This window comes from Anneissia japonica, unplaced genomic scaffold (assembly GCF_011630105.1).
Source record: "Anneissia japonica isolate Jap-2015-1 unplaced genomic scaffold, ASM1163010v1 scaffold211_len1577895_cov191, whole genome shotgun sequence".
NCBI lineage: Eukaryota > Metazoa > Echinodermata > Crinoidea > Comatulida > Comatulidae > Anneissia > Anneissia japonica.
This window is the reverse complement of record NW_022711099.1, coordinates 1,304,964-1,311,056: the sequence shown is the minus strand read 5'-3', so window position 1 is coordinate 1,311,056 and position 6,093 is coordinate 1,304,964.

Sequence of the window (6,093 nt, the reverse complement as noted above, 5' to 3'; positions counted from 1 at the left end):
TCTAGACCCCTCTCTAGGATTGGACCCCCTGTCAGCAAATTTCTGGCGCAAACACTGAGTGTGAATGATCAGTTGAAGATATGTTCCATAGGGACAGGTTGGGAATACTTTTGAAGCCAACAGAAGCTTTGCTAGGTGCATTAGAACACACAGGCGCAATATTGGTCATATCAACATATCAAAAAAAAGCAGAGGTACATTACATTAGCTATAGCTAAAAAAACTCAACCTAGCATTTGTAAAGCACTCCAAAAGCAAATTATAGCACCGTTATATGCTATAGCAGATTGTCTGATAATTATGCTACTTATTGATATTGGTCTGATGTAGCTGGTTGTAGCAGTTTCAAATCCTAAATATCACCATAATAATTTTATAGCATTGATATTTAAAGATATATCACTTTAACTGATACTTGTTTGCAATATGCTTTATGTAACTGCTATCTGATTCATGTATCATTTAACTGCTATAATGAATGCTATTTGCAGCTGTATAGCAGCTATTTTTCAACTGATATATACCTGATATATATATATCTGAAGTCGCCATGGTGGTAGTAGTAGCAGTAGTAGTATTTTTCTTTATTTTTTTCAGCAGAAATATATGGGTGGCCATTAGGGTCAAAACGTTATAAAGATATCCTGCTTTCTTTTCTCTATTTCTTACGTAAACCTGGATTTAAACTTTTCAAATCGTTTCTACAATGTTTCTTTAGGCTTCATCAGTACTTTACTGAGAATGCATCAAGAGTCAATTGGTCAATTTATTGATTTTGTATCATCGGCACACCTTTTTAGTGTAACCGTACGACGACTAGACAATAATTAATTGACATAGAGAAAACACAAAATAAAAAATAAAAAAATAACATGTTCTCTGCCTTATAAAGTATAATGAACATAACCTGATGGAAAAATAAACTCAAAGGGAAAACTAGGAGGGAAAAAAAAAATACCTTTAATTATTGAGTTTGTTGTTAATTTAAGTTTGTCCTTTGTTTGTTGAGTTTGTCTTTCATTTGTTGAGTTTGTCCTTTGTTTGTTGAGATTGTCTTTTGCTTGTTGAGTTTGTCTTTTGTCATTTATTTGTTGAGTTTGTCCTTTGTTGAGATTGTATTTTGTTTGTTGAGTTTGTCCTTTATTTGCTGAGTTTTCTATTTTGACCCTAATGGCTGCCCATAGTAACATACCATGACTGTCATACCATTACTGACTTCTAGGTTATGACTTGACCACCTTATTCCTACCTTGCTATTTGAGACAACCCTAAGCAGGCCCTCGATAGCACAACAAAGACTTGATTTTACCTATAAAACTGTACCATAAAATGTAATAAAGTTAATTTCCAAAATTAACAATAGCTTCAGTGAGGTTCTATAGGAGAGCCTATATAATGCAGTCCTTCAAGTGCAGTACATCAGGAGTGAAAGCACCCTAGGGTGTAATGGTTGGCACTTGTTAATTTACAGGTATACATGGAATGTATTCACAGCCTCAGGTTGTCTTTACATCTGCTACTTGTATCCTGTGCTAATACATCAGTTCCTTTGGCTGGGACAAATTGACCAAAAGTAGCAGACCACTCAAGAAATCTACTAATAAATGTGCTAGAGTATTGTAGCTAATTTACAGAACACATCATTACATGCCAATTGGCAGTTTACCACATTTGTAATCATCGACAGCATCAAGGTTAGACACATAAACATTTTGATTGTTAAAGTTTTTCTTGGTGTGAACGACAGGGAAAAGCATTAGTAAATGCTCTTCCTGACGTGGGCAGTGCCACCTTCTAAGAAAACCAGGTAATAAATGCTACTGTGATATTACTGCTGTTTGCAGTGTTACCTAATAGCAATTAGTCAATTAATAATAATCTGAACAAATGTGAAATGTATTCCCATCAGAACTGAATCAGGAAGTACCGAAAAGAGTGATCCATTATTTTATTACTTTTAAGAGATTACAAAGCACTTTAAATGATACCTTGTGCAAGTATCTTTATTCTTTATTATTGTAATCATTTATCACTTGTGTCATAGTTGTATAGCAACAGGCAAAACAAATTCGTTCCTATGTTTGATCAATGAAATAAAGAAATTATTTTTTTTATCAGGTTAATTTATTTTTGTTACTAAAGTGTTTCTAGGGATATTCCAAAATGCGGGAGTTGTTAGTGAGAAAGGTGCACTCAGACTCTCAACCGTAAGGTTGGGGTTCGGATCCTACGTTAGTAATTTTCTTCTGTTCCTGGCACAGGCAGCACATTTTAAAGTTTGTCTCTCTTTACCCAGGAGTATAAATGGGTACCTGGTGGGATACAAATATTTTATGTTGAATATATGGTCTATACTAATTTAAATGTATGACTAGGCATATTCCCCAGTATGCAGAGCATGGTGGTGGTTGGACATTACCTGTATGGCCATTCAGACAGTGGAGGTAATTGGATGGTGTGTATGACCCTTAGACTTTCCAATGAACAGCCAAATAATGTGAAGTGCAGTGCTATAAATGCCAAAAATGATTAATCATTATTAATTAAAGTACTTTTTAGCAAAAAGGTCATGTTTTGGCTAGCCTAAAAGCCTACATTCCTTGTACTGAATGTTTATTGGTTTTGTATTTGATCCTCATGTGCAGTATTAACTCACAGAAGTTGAACAAATCAGGCCGTTATTGACATACTGTTTACATGCTGAAGTAAATAATAATAAACAACATGAAAAAAAAACCTGTGGCTTACCATTTTAATAGTTCAAATGAGTCAGTTTTATTTTGGGTGGCTCAGTAAATCTGTCATGGCAACAGTGGTGAATGGTAGGGAAGTTGGTATAATTAGCGAATTATGTAAAAAGCACGGCTGGCAGTCTAGCCACTTGACTTTGCCAGAGGATAGAGAGAGGGAGGGAAAGGTCAAAGTAATGATACGAAGGTTAAAAAGAAGAAGAAGGTTGAGATATGTAGAGGCAGTGGTTGAGTCAAGTAGAGGCAGTGGTTGATAGTGTAGCCCACCGTGTGTACACTTCCTGGAATGCATACCATAACAGGCAGTGACCGCAAGTGCCGCTAGCCAATTTGTACCTAATTTTATGAATACCAATCATAAGATGAGACACAGTGTGCTCCTGTTCAATAACTACCTCTGTAAACTTAAACTTACAGTTGCTTTAATACACTTCTTTTTTTTTTATAAGAACCAGTAAAATTTTGCCCAGGCTCAGTGTTCTTATTTTTTGGCCAATTTCAGGCTCAAAATTTTCTTACTTTGTTCTTATTTTACACACTTTTTAAACATAGAAAATTATTATTGTACAGTAGTATACACTGTACTGGGAGGTGAAAGTGGCCCTGCAAAAAAATGGCCCCTGAATGAAAGGCCCAGCTAAAAATGGCCCCACAAAAAATGGCCCTGGTTAAGATATGGTCCCAAATGGGAGGTAGGTACACCTACTGTACTGTATTATAGAGGGTATTGCATAGTCAAATCTATTGCACATAAGATAATTTTTTGGTTTTTTTAGTTTGACATTGTACCTCACCCTCAATTTGTTCTCATTTTTTAAGCAATTTCAGCCTCAGTGTTCTTATAAAATGTGTTCTTATAAAAAAAAAGTGTAATAAATGAAGTGCCACTGTAAATAAGAAATTAAACAAAAATTGCAAAAGTAAAGTTTACAAGGACTTACATCTCTTTTATTAAAAAAAATTTATTTGTAATAAATACAATAAAAAATATTAATAACATTTCAAAGTTTCCCTCATAGTAATTATGATAGATAGGACTTGCTAATAAAAAAAACAAACAAACAAACTTAACTTTGTTTAATATTCATACCTCTTCTTTATGGTATTTTGAAATACACATATTTCCACTTTAATTTGATAGTACCATAGAGGGACTGGTACCACGGATCTCAGGTTCTACCAGTACATCTTTAAATATAAGACATACTGTTGGTGGTGAAATCTGGAAAAACCCTAAAACTTTGAAGCAGTGCTACAGTAATTTAGATGGATGAAAGAATTATTAACTACCCATGAGACACAAGAAGTTTAGCTTTGTTTGATTTAGAAAGTTTTTGCTATGAAAATCAGCAAATTTAAAAGGTATATGAACAAATATTTTAATGGTTTGAATTTGAATGGAATAATTCTCCATAAATTAATTAATTGAAAAGAAAAATGGATTTTAAAATTTTAACTTTAATATATATATCTGGCAATTCAAATAATAAATTATATTTTTCAAGTTGAACAGGCCAAGCTCCCATCATCCACGATGTCAGAAGAAAAAAAAACCTTTCTTTAAAAATTGAGTTAACAGGCCAAGCCACCATCGTTTACAATGTCAGATGAAAAAAAAAAAAAATTTTTTTGGGTGTCAGCCTTAGCCCCCTGGGCCTTCACCATGGTTTCATCCCCTAGATGATGCTGGTAACCATTAAAAATTGTCAGATACCTATTGTACTGCTTAGCCAAAGCTGCTTAAAAAAAAAATATAAAAAAAAAACATTATTGCTTACTGTTATATAATCTCCAAAAATTGTTTTTCCCCACAGGATTTATCATTCAGATTATACTCTGAACTCTGAACATCACCACATCACATCGGGATCTTGTGCGAGGGCGCTCTTAATTACTTTTTAACTCATGCACTCGCATTTTGTTAATATAAGTAAATAAATAAACCTAGTCCCTTTAAATGACACTTAGACTTTGTAAAAAAAATTTCAAAGCTACTCGCAGCACTTTAAACATACTTGACCTATATATTGTAAATGTTAACATAGATATGGTCTTACATGACTATGTGGGGTATTTGGTATCACATGGGGAATAATATTAATATTGTGATGTGCCAAGGCGTCCATGGGTCACAAAACATGTGCAATAACAACCTATGAGGGGGGAGTATCTGTCACTATTCGCTGTTTAAACATAAAGTTTTGAAGATTAATAATTTAATGTTCCTTTTTTCCCAGACAAAAATGTCAGGATGTCAGGTACTTAAATGATTACTTCCAATAATTCATATTTTCCAAGACACTTGTTGGATGCGTTCCATTTTGTTTCTTTGCTGTGGTATTAAGGAGGCAATGAATTCCAGCAGCCAACATTTTTGGGAAAAAATTCACTTAAATAAATAAAAAAATATATAAATTATATATATACAATAATAATAAGTGATGACAACAATAATGATTATTGATATAATATTAAATAATAATAAATGTAATAATAAATGTTATGTTAATTATTATTTCTGTACTTGGATGTATTATGCAAAATAATTATTTCTATATCATGGCCATATAAGAAGCTAAAACTAAAATTCTATATCTAATCATGAAAAGAGGATAAATAGCACACTATAAATAGCTCAATTTATGAAAACATTTTTAATGATATGCCATCGGTTATGAAATATGGAAAAAAAACTATAAAAAAAATGAATAAACAAGTTAAATTGGTCATTTAAAAGTATTAAATATAATAATATTTCATAAATGGAAGATAGATCAAAACAATTTAGATATTTGACAACTTACTTTTACTACCATACTAATGCCAGCAAAGTTAAGCTTCTGGAAAAGAATACAGGAATTGTATTACTTTAAGTCTGTTAAGATAGTATAATACATACTCCAAGTCAGGGGCGGATTTAGGGGGGGGGGGGCCGGCTCGAGCGTCAAGAACACAAAAATTTCGCGGGGGAATGCCCCGGACCCCCTACGACAGTGTTGTCTCAATCGGCCCAACTTTCCGCCCTCCCTTCCGGTCCCCCCTATTTGACATTTCTGGATCCGCCCATGCAAGTATCGAAATGCATGCCATCGTGTCAGGATTCAATATTTCGACATTAATTATGTCATCATCAAGTCTGTTAACTTACAAGGAATTTTTTTCTTATTCTAATTTCCAACTGAAATGTAATAACTAATGGACTAATAATTTTTAAAGTTTTTGATTTATATATCCCATCACAGATAGTATCTTTTTCTTCATTTTTAATCTAATCAAATGAGAAATTAATAATATATATCAACAATTTAACCTATTCTGATATATCAATAATTAGAAAAAAAAT